Raw genomic sequence first — 16,381 nt, forward strand, 5'->3', positions numbered from 1 at the left:
GAGATACCACTGTCACTTTGCTTTTCCTTTGGTGGCACATTTCACCCTTGACAGAGGTTGCCTGTTCATAAATGGCTAGAGGGATAACAATAGATCACACCAGATGGGACACAGCCTCATCAGCAGAAAACGAGGCACTCCTTCCTCCACCAACAGCAGGGTTGAACAGCACAGGCATGCAGGCCGGCTCACTTCCCAGGAATATGTAGTGACCATGCCAGGAACCAACAGCGGAGGCTCACTAGGCCACAGGCGTGTTGTACCCCCAGGGCACATGTGGGGCCATGCAGAGAGGCCACAGGATAGCAAGGAAGTAGCCATAGTTAAGCAGTTAAGCTTCGCCTCCAGGAGCACAGGCCCTGCCGAGCCGGCACCAGCAAACCAGGCTGACCAGGGGGGAAGTCATCAGGCGGGCCGCCAGACATGTGCAACCACGCAGCAGGAGCCAGAGAAACCGCAGGCTGAATGCAGGTGGAAGCCAGGTAGGTTGCCCCCACATCTGCCAGCCAACGGGACCGATGTGGTGTCAGCAGCTGCAGGAGTGCGGTGGTGTGAGCAGGCACACCACGCCAATCGGCTCAGGTAAGTCAAGCGCTCAACTGCCAGTATGACCCTGGGCACACTGGGGCCATCAAGGGGTGCAGAGAAAAGAACGGCTGGGTAGGTAGCAGCTGAGAATGTGTACAAGCAAAAGGAGGCCAGCATTGCACACAGAATCGCACCAGCCTCATCGTCAATGTAACAAACTGGTTAAGCCTCAAGCGTGGAGCTAGGCCTCGCCACCCAGGACCGCCATAGTACGAAGACACCAAACCATGCTTGCAGTATCAGCCAAGGCCCGAGCGACCATCGGCCTGTTTAACTCCTTGGACGGAGCCCGGCATTCAGCATGGAAGTTGATACTTTGTAAAGTAAAGGCCGGGTGGCACTCTACACCAACCAATGGCACTCTACACCAATGAAACACGCAAGCCCTCTGATTTACCCTTAGCCTCCTTGCCTTCTGTGTTACCTCAGCTCTCCACCTGTGCAGATTGTGGAGGGTGACATGCCACCCCTTTTTAGAACCATCACATTCTGCCTGGAGCCCTGAAGCTTACCAAACCAGTAAGTGTTGGTCAGAGCCAGCCGGCCCCCCACAAACCACCTCACAGGCCAGAGAAGACTTGACAGTCAATGTACGCTTCGCTTCAACAAGTTCATCTACTGGCCCTTTAGCATCAAGGCAGTCTTTTTCTTGGCTCTCATCAGCTTGGTGCTGGTGAGGCTGATGCATACCACATAGTACACTGTGATAACGCTGCACTTCTTCCATCAGATTCCTCCTGAGTACAGAAAATGGTACAGGCATGGCCTCAGATCGTTTCTGGCTATCAAGAAAGTGGATGTTTCAGACTGTCCTAAGCCAGGTGAATCTGGTTACTAGGGGGGGCTGTCTACTAGCACTTGCTACTACGGCACAGAAAGGAGCTTGCCAGGCCCTCCCGGTGGCCTTATATAAACCCCCTGTTGTCTAAAGCCCCGGTTTGCCAGGTCGGCACAGACAGGACAGAGCACCCACGAGGCACCCCTAATGATCAAACACATGTTAATCCGCCCGAAGGAGGATTTCATGTCCAGACAGGAGGCTAGCATTAGGCATAACCTTTTATTCGCAAAAAAAAAAAAAAAATACAGCCTGGCAGTTCGGGCTGGACTGTTCCCATAGGGAACAGGGTCAAGACTGATTTGCATATGGCTGGGTCCAAACTGGAATGGCATGGGCAGCAAAAAAACGATGGATTAAACCCAGATCTGTGACTGGGGGTGAGTGTTTGCATTGTCAGCACTCCGTCCATCATCATTTTGTTTTGCTAATGTCGCCCTAAGTGGGAAGGGTATGCCCAGACGTGGGTCCCATGCTTCCCATGCCACTGGATTCAAGCTAGCCTGGCTGATGAGGGGTGAAACCCCGAAACCGGTCCCAGGATGCTTGTTTCCAGTCCAGGGAAGACCTGGCCTGGCAGTTCGGGCTGGACTGTTCCCATAGGGAACAGGGTCAAGATTGATTTGCATATGGCTGGGTCCAAACTGGAATGGCATGGGCAGCAAAAAAACGATGGATTAAACCCAGATCTGTGACTGGGGGAGTGTTTGCATTGTCAGCACTCCGTCCATCATCATTTTGTTTTGCTAATGTCGCCCTAAGTGGGAAGGGTATGCCCACACGTGGGTCCCGTGCTTCCCATGCCACTGGATTCAAGCTTGCCTGGCTGATGAGGGGTGAAACCACGAAACCGGTCCCAGGATGCTTGTTTCCAGTCCAGGGAAGACCTGGCCTGGCAGTTCGGGCTGGACTGTTCCTATGAGGAACAGGGTCAAGACTGATTTGCATATGGCTGGGTTCAAACTGGGGTGGCATGGTGAGCAAAAGAACAATGGATTAAACCCAGATCTATGACTGAGGGTGAGTGTTTGACAATGTTCAGCATTCCGTCCATCACTTGTTGTTTTTGCTTTGTCGCCCTAAGTGGGAAGGGTATGCCCAGACGTGGGTCCCGTGCTTCCCATGCCACTGGATTCAAGCTAGCCTGGCTGATGAAGGGTGAAACCCCGAAACCGGTCCCAGGATGCTTGTTTCCGGTCCAGTGAGGACTTGGCTTGGCAGTTCGGTCTGGACTGTTCCCATGAGGAACAGGGTCAAGACTGATTTGCATATGGCTGGGTTCAAACTGGGGTGGCATGGTGAGCAAAAGAACGATGGATTAAACCCAGATCTATGACTGGGGGTGAGTGTTTGACAATGTTCAGCATTCCGTCCATCACTTGTTGTTTTTGATAACCTTTTATTCACCACTTCTGTGCAGCATCCTAAAAGGTTCACTACAACTCTGCATGAATAAATACACAATATAAAGTAGAATGTTAACTGTACATATAGGCGCCATGTCCAATGTTCTCTTCCTGTTTTGTTTGTTGCTTCTGTGCAGATAAGTATACTTTTTTTTAATTAATAATTTATGATAATGTCTGTTAAATAGTTTGTATTATTAAGAGTTTGAGTACATCATCTGTGATATATATCTAGTAATTAACCCAGTTTTCAGGTTATATGAATATATATATATATATATATATATATAGATAGAGATCTATTCATTTTTATGAATTCTATTTTTGTCGTTTGTATGCATAGATTGGGTGTTTGAAACAAAATGTAGTTAATTTTTTTTTTTTTAAATACTTTTTTCTGAACGCTATTTTTAATTTGGATAGTTATGTAGAAAAATTAGATAAAGGATTAGTTACCGTTATTCAGTAATGGTTATTTTCAATCTTGAGCGCATTGCTCGCAGTCCGACGTGTTTAATCAGATGCAGGCCTTATGCGCACGCAGTTTATGCTTGTGTATTCGAGCATTCATGTTAACAGCAAGCAGATCTGTTTTAAACAAAGATTTGGCACATGCTTGTTATGCACAAAGCATTACACTGTTTTTTGTTAAGAAATTGCGCTTACTCTGGTTATGCGAGTAGAGAGAATTCTACAGCATGTCATAGTTACTAGGCAACGGTATGCAACAGGAAAGTGCCAGTTTCGATCGCGGATCCCACAGAGCGATTAGCTGACGCGTCACCGCTAGAGTGACGCAGAGATTTTCTTTAATTGTGAGGGAATTTTTTTTTATTTTTTTTAATAATGTAATATAGTGGGATTTTAAGAAAAATACTTATTTGAATATAGTTATTATGTATTTATAGTAAAGTTTAATATTTTAGAAAGTTCTATTTATCATAACACTTATTATTTTTACATTGATAAAATAATTACATTTTTTTTTTAATACGTGGCCGAAGAGAGTAATATTTTTGCTAAAGATGTACAGGAAGAAGTAATAAGGAAATTATTCTCTCAAGAAATTGGTGAAACAGATCAGCAAACTGTTAAACCTTTTGAAAGAGAATAAAAGAAAAGGTATGATAATAGAAGAAGAAAAGTATTGGACACTCTCAAAAGACGAAGAGGTAGAAAATAGACGACCAGGAGAAAAATGTTTTAGAAAGAGAAAACATACAATGATGATAACTTAATGAAAGAACGTCCAGTGGTTATAAAAAAACAGGTTCAATCGTTTGCCTAAAGCAGCTCAATGGAAAGGCAGGACAACCCTGCAAAAGACATCGGCTATAAGCCTGACTGGAAAGATCAGGATTTGAATGAAGACATAAATGAATATATCTGATATTTAGGATATGATGAGGGACTTAATTTCGAAAGTCCAGAGAACACAGCTAAAAACTGAAAAAGGAAATGAAGGACCCATTAGGTCAGGTTTTGTTTGAGCCGTTTAATGTAAAACATCCACATAGTTCTGAATGGTGGCCAATGAGTCACATGGCAGAATACATTAAACATAAGATAAAGAAATCCTTAGAGAGGGGAGAAAGAAATTTAATGAGGGCTGTGTGCTCACACCCTGTAGTTGGAGACAAAGATTCTGTGACACTCAATCTGGACCCAGATCTTATCACTTATTTATTTAAATTAGGCCCTGATTCAAGAAAAGGCCTAGAAAGATCTTTAAAACAGTGCAAAGATAAGCTTGTGAATGTCCTTGGACGTTTGGTGAGAAATATTTATATGGTCGTAGAGTCTTATCTTAAAGGGTCTGATTTAGACATTAACCTGATAAGGGGTTGGAGCTAACGAGCAATCTGTTTTCTAGTGAATGCAAACGCAGGGCTCGTAGTGGAAAGGCGGAGGGCAGTTATTTTAAGGATAAGCCCTAAACTAGGAGAATTGACAAAGAAAGAGGCTTCAGAGGTGTCGAAAGACTTCTCTTTGGAGAAGGTATGATTAAAGCTTTAGGCAAGTACGTCCATACTTTCACTGCTTTAGATAAAACACATTCTTCAATGTGTAAAGTGTTTGGAGATAGAAATGTATATGGCCAGGCTGGAAGAAGGGGTCAATCTTTCGACTGAACATATTATAGAAGCCTGTATGGTCAAGGACGAGGTATTTTCAGAGAAGGTTATACCTCAAATACCTTTACCCACAAAAAGTAAGAGGTGGTAGAGGCCGTTCAGCACGTGGAAGATTGCATGGTCCTAATTCAGAATCGCAATCAGGACAAGGCGAGTATGAAGATTGGAATTATTTTTTTACCCAGGGAAAAATGGCAGGGCGATTAAAGAATTCTGTAAATGAATGAATTTTCTTTTTTTTTTTTTTTTTTTACAAAAGACAGTTGGATTATGGAGACAGTGAAAGGGAATAAAACAAAATTTGAGAGCTTTCCACATCAAATGACAGAGCCAAGAAGAATTTGTTTTTAACAAAAACTAAAAGATTGTGAGCAAGGAAATATAAGGAATCATAGAGAAAAGAGCTATAGTGAAGGTAGGAGTATGAGAAAAGGTGTTTGTGAGTACATTATTTGTGGTTTAAAAAAAAAGACAAAGGTTAGAGATCTGTGATCAATTTAAGAAATGTAAATGCTTTCGTAGTCTACAGGCATTTTAAAATGGAGGGAATACATCTTTAGAGAGATTTTGCAGGAACAAGGCTAGCAAAATTTTATCTGAAAGATGCATAATTTACGATTCCAATAGCAGAGGTAAATCAACAGTTTTTACAATTCGGGTGAAAAGGGCAATTATTCCAATTTGTGTGTCTACCATTTGGTCTATCTTCAGCTCCTTGGTGTTTTACAAAAGGTAATGAGACCAGTAGTGGGTTTTCTATGGGAAAGAGGAGTGAGATTGTTTATTTAGACAATATTTTGCTAATGAATCAGGAGAAAGCAGGTTTGATGAAGCATGTACACATAACAAGAGAGATTTTACAGAATCTAGGTTTTGTGATCAATCAGGAGAAGTCTATTTATCAGCCTTCTCAGAAGACGAAGTTTTTAGGATTTGTGGTGGACGCACAATTATAGTTACCAGACAGAAAGATTTATTTAATAGAGAGAGGGAGAGAGAGAGAGAGAGAGATCAAAAGGTAAAATAAACAAAGAGAAAGAGTTGAGAGAGTTGGCAAAAATAATTGGTTTGCTTATTTACTCGATTCAGGCAATTTTGTCTGGACCATTAAATTACAGAACATTGCAACGTCTCAAAAAATTAGCTTTGGCAAAAGGTTTATGGTACTGAGACATGATAAAGGTCCCAGAGGACGCAGTGAAGGAATTAATATGGTGGTTAGAAAATCTTCAGGCATGGAATGGCACAGCGATTTTTGGTTCTACCCCAGATTATGTTTTGGAATACGATGCGAGCAATTTAAGATGGGAAGCATTCTTGGAGAATCAATTGAAAGGAGGGAAATGGAATATGGAAGAGAGGCAGGATCATATAAAGTGTTTAGAATTGAAAGTGGGGGAATTAGCAATACGCAATTTCAGGAAACAATTAAAAGGATGTTCAGTGCTATTGAAAATTGACATTTTGGCTATCACTTACGTAAACAAGTTAGGAGGCAGCAGGTCAAAGAGGTTTTCAGAACTGGCAAAAGAATTTTGGGAGTTTTGCATGGAGCAGGTACCAGCGCAATATTTAACAGGTAAAGTGAATACCAGAGCGGATTTGAATTCCTGCTATGTGTGGGATTACAGCAATTGGAAACTATAATGCCTCGTAGATTTCAGGAGATCAACAGCAAATTAGGTCCACTAAAGGTGGATCTATTGGTTCCTCTGTTGACAAGTCAGTTAGAGAAAAATGTGTGTTGGCCTCCGGATCCAGGGGCAATAGCAGTGGATGCATTCAGTTAGGATTGGAGGATTTTTTAGGGTTATGCTTTTTCTCTGTTCTCAATAATACAGAGAGTTTTAATGTAGGTGAGGAGACAATAGTACCAATTAGTGTTAGTGACAACTTTCTGGGATACTCAGGCATGGTACCCCTCAGAGTCGGCATTAGTAATAGAGGAATCTTTTATGATTCAGGCCTGCAAGGGTCACTTAAAAGAGGTGAACGAAGGGTGAACATCCTTCAGTAGAGCTCAATCTTCTAGTTTGGAAGATTTCAGGCAATCTCAGAATTTCACAGTAATCTGGAGAAGCTCTGGAATTACTATATGAATCTTAAGCACCTGAAACGAGGAAGACGTACAAGACTACATGGAATGTATGGGTATGTTGGTGCATGGAAAGGGATTTGGATCCCTGGGAGGCAGATGAAATTATGATTGCAATGTTTTAGCAGAATTATATAAAAAAGGTTTCAGTTACAGAACAGTTAATTGTTACTGATCAGCGATTGCTGCTGGTCATTGTTTAGTAGATGGATTATCAAATCGGTAAAATACATTAATATGTAGAGTAATGAAAGGAATGAGAATAAAGAGGCCCCCTGCTGCAAAGAATAAAACCCTTTGGGATGTTAGGTTAATTTTTGCTTTGAAAGATGACCATCTAATAGTTATTTAACAAATAAACAACTGATGTGGTAATTAGCAACTTTATTGTGCATGACTTCATTTAAAATTGTTTCAGATGTGAAGGCGTTGGAAGTGTCAAATTGATTTTTTTCAACCACAGGGGGTTTTGTTTGAAATAAGGAAAAGAACAAAGACAATGACAAATTCAATATTTTATCCTAAATTTGATGACCATCCAAAGTTGTGTGGATGAGATGTATATTAGGGGAAAATATACAAGTTCAGAGGTGCTGATACTGATCAATTATTGATTTTGTATGTGAACCGATATGCAGCTGTGTCCTCAGCTACAATTGAGAGACGGGTTAAAAAAAATGTAATGAATGAAGCTGGATTGAATATGGATTTGTTCAAAGCTCATTCAATAAGGGGAGCAATGGCATCCAAATTTTACCTTAAAGTGGAAGATTGGAGGATATCATGAAAGCAGCTGATTGGTGAAGTGGTGAGGTGTTTTGAAAATTCTATTTTAAACTAATAGAGCATGTGGCTGTCTTAGCAGTCTAAGCTTCAAACATGCATAATGCTAGCCTCCTGCATTGACATAAAATGTCGATTCTCAAAGGTTTACTATAAGAAGAATCGTGATTTTATTAAAGACAAGGAGGCTAGCATTAACTCCCCTCTCCCACACTTTGGAGTTGGATAGAGTTTTTGAAGAATTTCAGATTAATTATTTCTCATGATCATACTGTTTAAACACTGGGGTGAACAAGGCAATGTAAAACATACAAATGCGATAAAACAATAAGTAGGGATATAATTTTATTTTTGAAAATTATTTATTTTAGATCTTTAATGAGATGGACTGGTTTGTTGCAAGTTGAGATTCAAGGGGGAAAAGCAAAGAAGAAAAAGAAAGATGACAGCAGAACAAAAGAGAAAGAGAACATTGGACATGGAGCTTACGTGTACTGTTAACATTCTAGTTTGTATTGTGACTTCATGCTTGGTTCTAATGTGGCTTTAAAAGGTGCTGCACAGAAGTGGTAAATAAAAGGTTATGCATAATACTAGCCTCCTTGTCTTTAATAAAATCACGATTCTCTATATAGTAAAACTTTGAGAACCAACATTGTTTGGTCAAAGTCTAGGTCCTGCAGAAATTTCAACCATAGCTATCATGAACAAAATACACAGTGCAGCTGACCTTGATGGTGGGTGCTTGCTGTCAGACAGGAACGCACTCTCCTGTAGAGGACAGCCTCCCCAGGGGCATGGTGCAGGGAGGAAACACTACCATGGCATTCAGCATGCCAGTGCTGTGCGTGCTGAAGTCCAGCCACAAGGTAGGCTTAATGTGAGACCCCCCCCTGTCGATGAGGCGTCTTCTACAAAATTCTCTTAGAACACAGTGTCGTAAAATCAGTCTGCCACAATGTGACCTCCTGCTTTGGTGCAGTACAGTGGTTAGGTTCTTGGAGGAATCCCCAAGCAGTCTCCATGACACTGAACCAAGCCCTTCTTGCAGCCAACTGCAGGTGCCCTTGCCAGTTCTGGCTGCGTAAGTTCATGAGAGGTGGCAGAACGTCTTGGCCAATGTGCTAGGTGGTCCTTCATATGCATGGGTCAGTCCCATGGGCATGTTGCAAAGATTTGTCTTTTCAGTAGAGCTCCTGGCAGGAGAGAGCATGTCCCCAAATGGGAGTTTTTAAGGCTGGCATTAGTATTCGGTTTCCTCCACAGCATAGAAAGTTTTCTGGAGTCTAAGGCACAAGGGCTGGCAGGCAAAATCCTTTTTCTAAAAAAAACAGATGATGGACAGAATGCAGAGCAAATCAAACATTCACCCCCAGTCCCAAAGATCTGAGTTTAATCCATTGTTTTTTGGCTCACCACGCCACCCCAGTTTGGACCCAGCCAAATGCAAATGCAAATCAGTCTTGACCCTGTTCCTCATGGGAACAGTCCAGCCCAAACTGCCAAGCCAGGCAGTTTTTGCATTTGTAGCCCCAAGTGGGATGGGTATGCCCAGACGTGGGTCCGTTCTTGCTATGCCACCAGATTCAAGCTAGCCTGGCTGATGAAGGGTGATACCCTCAAACCGGTCCCAGTATGCTTGTTTCTGGTCCAGGGAGGTCTTGGCCTGGCAGTTCGGGCTGGACTGTTTCTTGGGGAACAGGGTCAAGACTGATTTGCATATGGCTGGGTCCAAACTGGAATGGCATGGCAAGCAAAAAAAACTGATGGATTAAACCGAGATCTGTGACTGGGGGTGAATGTTTGATTTGCTCTGCTTTGTCCATCATCTGCTGTTTTTAAATTCCTTTTTCTACCCTAGTCAAGAGTTGGTATTAATACTGCATTTTAAACAATAACTCATGAAGCCAATCCTAGGGTTACAAAGCAGTTTAAAATCCGGCTCGGTGGCTCAGTGAGTTTAAAGCCTGAAGGTGGCATTTATTGTGATCTGAAGATAAATTCAAATTAAGGCAAGTCAGTGTTCCACCCTTCAGAGGTCAGTAAATTTGAAACTACTAGATTGTCTCATGATAGCAATTTATTTGCAGCATAAGTGTTTTGAAGCACTCTATAAATAAATTATAATTGGCTTCCTAATCAAGAATTGCACTTCGTCTGCTGCAGTAGGCGTCCTTGGTAACCAGTAGAATGCATTGTTCAAAATAAAACCATCGGCGAAGGCCATCTGGTCTCCGATTGGCCTATTCAAATCACAGCCCATGAGAGCCAAAGCCCTGTTTTGAATTATGCATTCTAATTTTTTCTGCTCCACTTCCCCAAGACGCTTGAATGTTCCGTTTTTTTAGGTCTCGATCAAAACTGCCAAATCCAACATGAGGATTTGGATCCTTCTAGGGGCGGTAGCAAGATATCCGTGTCAGCTTAAAATGTTGCGAGGAGGGAGGACATTGCACTCCAGGAATGGCGAGCGCGTGGCAGCTTATGGAAGGCCGCGGCGGCCTGGGCTTCTTGTGACTGGCACTGTGGCAGCCAGGCCTCGGCAGTTTGTACCCCTGAGGTTAGTCAGAGGTTACTTGTCACACACAAGAATACCTGAGCCTCGCTGCCACTATGGCAGGTGCTGGCAGCCGGTGGAGCGCCATCTTACTTCCCACATAGACGAACACACGTCAGGCGCAGCAGCCGTTCTGACGCCTTCATGCACAGGAAGGGGCACCAGAGACAGCAGATGTGAGCAGAGCTCACTCACAGGTGAAGCGAAAGCAACACGTGCGAGCAAAACTCTCTTAAAGAGCTCTTTCACACGCAGACGGGGCCGAGCACAGGAAGCAGCAAGGACAATGTGGAGGTACATCACAGGCAACTAGAGTGTAAGCCCCGCGTAATTTAAGTCAGTGGTTGCAGGTGGGCCCCGCAACACTCGTTTTTTGGGACCGGTATTTATTTTTCCTCATCAGACTGTGATCCAGCGCAAGACCGAGAAAAACACAACGGGGGGAAGAAATACAAGAGCAAGATGTGAAAACTGACAAAGAAAGCAAGGAATTTAAAAAAAGATAATGCAAGAGTGAGAAAGCGGCAAGGAGTGTCTGGTGGCGGATAACCAGGCATGACGTGGAGTCAGATGATGCAGCCTTGGTATTCAGCGCCCCCAAATCTCTCAAGCGGCAGCCGCGGCCCCCGGGCATCATTTGGGGCACGGACACTCTTCTACACATTAAGCACTTGAGGCACAACATAGGAAGTAATAGTGCACACACTTCTCACACAGAAGTGAATCACTGGCGGTCTCAGCGCATATTTTACTCCCACACAGAGGGGTATGGAGCAGGCAGCCACAATGCAAGCTTCCCCTCACACATGGAATAGGTACACAGGTAGTAGCGGTCTACTCTTCTCATGCACACAAGAGGCACAGCACAGGCACTAGGATTACAAGTACCCCTGACTGGCGGAGGGAGAGCCCAATCAGCAGCTCGGTGAGGTTCCTCGGACAGAGGAGAGGCATCAGGAGTGCAAGCATCATTTGCAGAGTCATCGCACAGGTCACAGCACAAGAAGCATTTCTTAGGCAGGAGATAGTAGCACTATAGACTCACATTCATTGTATAGCAAAAACCTGACACGTGGCTCATCACAAATCTTGCTAAACACTACTAGCGCGCTATTGCCAAACAAAACACGGAAAGGTTTATAAACCTAACACAAGAACATGATGGTAGAAACATCCTCATCAGTCTGAATACCATTGACTGGCAAAGACAATAGGTCTAGCATTGGTTGCTGACCTTTCCTCGCACTCAAGGTAGGTCGCGGGCACACAGAGATAAGCGGCATTGTTTTCTGCATCTACTGGCAATCAGATTCGTTCCGTTTGCTGCATCGACCGATCCGATATTTGGTACTATTTAGAATAGCTGCATTGTTTTCTGTGTCTACCAACAAACAGATTCATCATGATTTCTAGACTGACCGATCCTGCTGGTTGATTAATTTTGGATCTTCTATATATTTCTTCGAGTGTTGTGCACCACTTGGTCACGTTTGCACTGTGCCTTCACATGTAGCACCTACGCAATTTACTGAGATTGTCATATGAGAAATTTTGAATATGATTAATCCAGCCTTTTCAATTTGAATTATTATTGCTTTTCTTCTACTCTCACATTCTTTGGGAGTAGAAATTCTTCTTTCTGCACAGTTGCTATTTGCCCATAATTGATTGCATTAGGAACACTTTTCTTGATAATAACCTGGATTTGCCAGTGTTTATTTTTTATGGGTGATTTGTTTATGAAGGCACGCCTTGTATGGAAATAAGCACTGTCTGACAGGCAAAGTATATTTATGTAAAGACACTAAGTGCACCAGTAACATAATGCAGTCACGGACAGTGGACCAGCTGCAGCAGTGGTGTCCAGCATATGCCAGGAGGGCAAGATTTACAGAACATTTTCAGGAAGGTCACACAGGATAAATGTAAATATATTAAACGGAAACCACTGACAGTCATAGATGTGGCCGCCCTAGACTAACTCAGACACCTCTACTCTACAGTAAATGAAGGAAGGTGATAAAAAGTGAACATTCCTTACACTGCTCTCACTCTTATCCTAGAACAGGCCGAGTATTGAATTAGGACCACCCTGTTAAGCAACTTTCGGGAATCAAAATGTAGCTTACTACTCACATTATGAGGACTGCAAATCATATGAGCCTTCAGAATGAACACTCAGGTACTAAACATGTTGTGTACACATTTACATAGTTTGTGTCTATGTATTTTTTAAACAATAAAATGAAAGGGAACACATTTTAAAAAACTATTGGAAAACAACTTGTTTTGAAAAGCAAGTGGCTGTGATTTATGTTATAAATAACTGATCTCCCTTCAGGGTTATGTATTTTCCAGTGGCTTTAATGCAGATATTGACTTTATCGTTAGAGCTTTGCCTGGCACTGCGCTTCTTGAGGCCATGCCTATTGCCAAGAGCATTTTTCTATGTTTTATTTTGTACGCCTACATTAAATTAGCCTTTGCAATCCTCCTTTCATTCATAATGAAGAGGTGTCCAACATGTGTCCAGTTTCATGCTCAATTTTCAGGGTTAGTACGACCTATCAATAGATGATTTCCATTTCAGTCCTCTGCCAGTAAAAGTATCCCACGTAGATATCTTGCAATGTGACCTGTATTAGGCCATCCAGAAGCTACATTGGTCACCACCGCACAAAGGAGGTTAAATAATATCCTGTAATAACTGGGTGATGAGTCTGATAAAATGAGTTCCCATGTCGGTACCTACTGTAATAAATTTATATAGGGCCCTTCTGTAGGGTGTGTTGGGATGCCCATCTTCAAACTTCTAATTTAGCTTTAAAATTTGTTTTCAACAAGCTGGTGCATCAGTCTTGCCTGCTTCTAGTCCAGGTATGGCACAGGCAGCAGACGTGCAAGCTTTATTCGCAGTGATCAGCTGCAGCATAACCAGTAGTAGTACAACATCCCATCACATACAGAACTGAGGAAGCACGGCAAGCAGCAGTGCAAGCTTCAATCGCACACAGAACTGCAGAAGCACAGCCAATAGCAGTGCAAGCTTCCTTTACACACAGAACAGCAAAAGCACAACCAATGGCAGTAGTAGTGCAAACTTCAATCACACAGATCAGCTGAAGCATAACCACTAGCAGTACAACCTTCATCACATACAGAACTGCAGAATCACAGCCAGCAGCAGCGCAACCTTCCATCACATATAGAACAGCTAAAGCACAGCCAGCAGCACAAGCTTAAATCATCGAGAACCAATGTAACATAACCAGCAGTACAAGCTTCAATCACAGAGAATTGCAGAAGCACCGCCAGCAGCAGTGCAAGCTTAATATAAAGAGTAGCATAGCCAGCAGTGGTACAACCTTCCATCACATACAGAACAGCTAAAGCACAGCGAGCAGCAGTGCAAGCTTCAATCATATAAAGAACATCTGTAGCATAGCCAGCAGTAGTACAACCTTACATCACATGCAGAACAGCAAAAGCACAGCCAGCAGCAGTGCAAGCTTCAGTCTTATAGAGAACAGCTGTAGCATAATCAGCAGCAGTACAACCTTCCATCACATACAGAACTACAGCCAGCAGAAGTGCAAGCTTCCCTTAAACAAAGAACAGGTAAAGTACAGCCAGCAGCAGTGCAAGCGTCCATCACACACAGAACAGCTAAAGCACAGCCACTAGCAGTGCAAGCTTAAATCATAGAGAACAGAGGTAGTATAACCAGCAGCAGTAAAAACTTCCATCACAAATAGAACTGCAGAATCACATCCAGCAACAGTGTGTTTCCATCACATGCAGAACCACAGAATCACAGCCAGCAGCAGTGCAAGCTTCCATCACACACAGAACAGCTATAGCAGCCACTAGCAGTGCAAGCTTAAATCACATATAGAATAGCTGTAGCATAACCAGCAGCAGTACAACCTTCCATCACATACAGAACTGCAGAATCACAGCCAGTAGCAGTGCAAGCTTCCACCACGCAGAACAGCTAAAGCACAGCCACTAGCAGCATGAGTTTCCCTTAGCCACAGAACAGCTAAAACACAGCCAGCAGCAGTGCACGCTTCAATCACACAGAGAACCGATGTAGCATAAGCAGCAGCAGTGAATCTTCCACCACATACAGAACTACAGAATCATAGCCAGCAGCAGTGCAAGCTTCTATCACACACAGAACAGCTAAAGCACAGCCAGCAGCAGTGCAAGCTCCAATCATACACAGAACCGATGTAGCATAACCAGTAGCAGTCAACCTTCCCTCACCTACAGAATTGCAGCCAGCAGCAGTGCAAGCTTCCATCACACACAGAACAGCTAAAGCACAGGCACTAGCAGCACAAGCTACAATCAGATGCAGAACTGCAGCAGCACAGCCAGTAGCTGTGCAAGTTTCCATCACACACAGACCAGATGTAGCATAAGCATTCAGCACAGCCACCAGCAGTGTTTGACGTCCTCACGCAGAAACAGCAGGCAGCAGCAGTTCACGCTTTCATAGCACACTAGATATACAGCAAGGCCGGCAGCAATGACGGTCCTTCTCATACATAAGGGTACACCACGGGCAGCTGCAATGCAAGTATGTTTCCCCCATTGCTTTTCAATAGCACTCTTTGAGCCTCACGAGGCGCCTATACAGCATGATTAACAGCATCACTCAAAGCGGCACAGCGTAGGCAGCAGCCATGCAAACACCTCTGTCCCACCGAACTAGCAGAGCATATGCCACAGCAGTGAAAACTGTCTGAGAACGCAGAAAAGTTACACGAAACATTGCAGCGAGCTAACACGGCTTAGTGGCTTAAGATCTCACGGCGCACAGATCACCTCAGTAGGACGGACTTAACTTTCTCAGCAGCAGCAGCTTTCTTTATAGCAGCAGCGACGAGTCTGCTGGACAATAACAGCGTTGAAACAGAGTGCACAAAGCGCATAGACGCCCCGCCGGGTGATGGTGCGCTAGCTCAGAGGAGTCATTTTACTTAATGCATTATGGCAGCGCACACTTAGGGTAGATTTTGAGAGCTCTTTCTCAGACTCCCTTTCAGTCCGTGCCCCCTCCCAGAGAACACAGAGCAAGCCATAGCGCCCATCACCGCTCACGCCGGGAGCCCCTGACAGGAGGCTTGAGTCCAGACGCTGGACAAAGTTTAAAGTACTTACCGCAGGCTGCTTCACCCCCCGCCGACCAGCGGGGTCATCGGCGGCTCCCACCACAGCACGAGCTCCCTCTATCCTCTCTCGGGGCCAGCGTCGCCCCCAACACGTCTGCAGAGGGGGAGGGAGTCCCCGGGGACGGGCTTTATAACCAGACTCTGAGCGTGCTCTGCCGGGCTAGCCTATTCAGCCTTATTTATTTCGTTTATTTTTTCCGAGTTATACCTTTAAACGTCATAACAAACCAATATAGAGAAAATAGGATGAGCAGCGAGGATGGAGTTGAGGCTACGGGTCATACCCTGTAAAATATCGACAGATACTAAGAGACAGAGCGGCTCCTCTGCATGGCTGGGTGCCCCTTTGCACATACAGCGCTATATTGAATCCAGTCCTCATGTAGGCGCTTTCAGAGCGTGCTGCCGCCTCTTGACCGCCCGAAGTCTGCACCCTATAGCGAGGAGTCCCAGGAAACCCCCCGGCACTGAGTACCCCTTTCTTCTGAATTCAAACTGTCCCAGGGAGATCTCCTCTTCTTTCAACAGCTGAAGAATGACATCACCAGCCCTGCCACCCTCGGACCATACCATTGCCCAAGGAGGGGGGTGGCGTAGTGGGTGTGGGGGATCACGAAGGCTTCAGGATCGTCTGGTACCCCAACGTTTCGTGCCAACTAGAGGCTGTACTAGGATGTCACACGGATACCCGAAAATTCTTTTTGCGTCGTTTTCGGTGGGGAATACAGATTTGGGGAAACTGTGCACCCCTCACACTTTGTGAAGACTTGGTAGCTCCCAGAAAGGGATAATTACTTTA

At 44.1% G+C, this 16,381-nt stretch overlaps 1 protein-coding gene across 1 annotated transcript in view; it reads right to left on the reverse strand.

Annotated features, from left to right (window-relative positions):
* The window catches only part of LOC138292249 (transmembrane protein 198-like), a 93,925-nt gene extending 77,820 nt beyond the window's left edge, over positions 1 to 16,105 (reverse strand). The window contains exon 1 of the mRNA XM_069230710.1: positions 15,572 to 16,105. The gene's annotated coding sequence lies outside the window, so the exon portion shown is untranslated. The remainder of the gene's footprint in view (positions 1 to 15,571) is intronic.
* Between the last annotated feature and the right edge of the window lie 276 nt (positions 16,106 to 16,381).

This window comes from Pleurodeles waltl, chromosome 4_2 (genome assembly GCF_031143425.1).
Source record: "Pleurodeles waltl isolate 20211129_DDA chromosome 4_2, aPleWal1.hap1.20221129, whole genome shotgun sequence".
Classification (NCBI taxonomy): Eukaryota; Metazoa; Chordata; class Amphibia; order Caudata; family Salamandridae; genus Pleurodeles; species Pleurodeles waltl.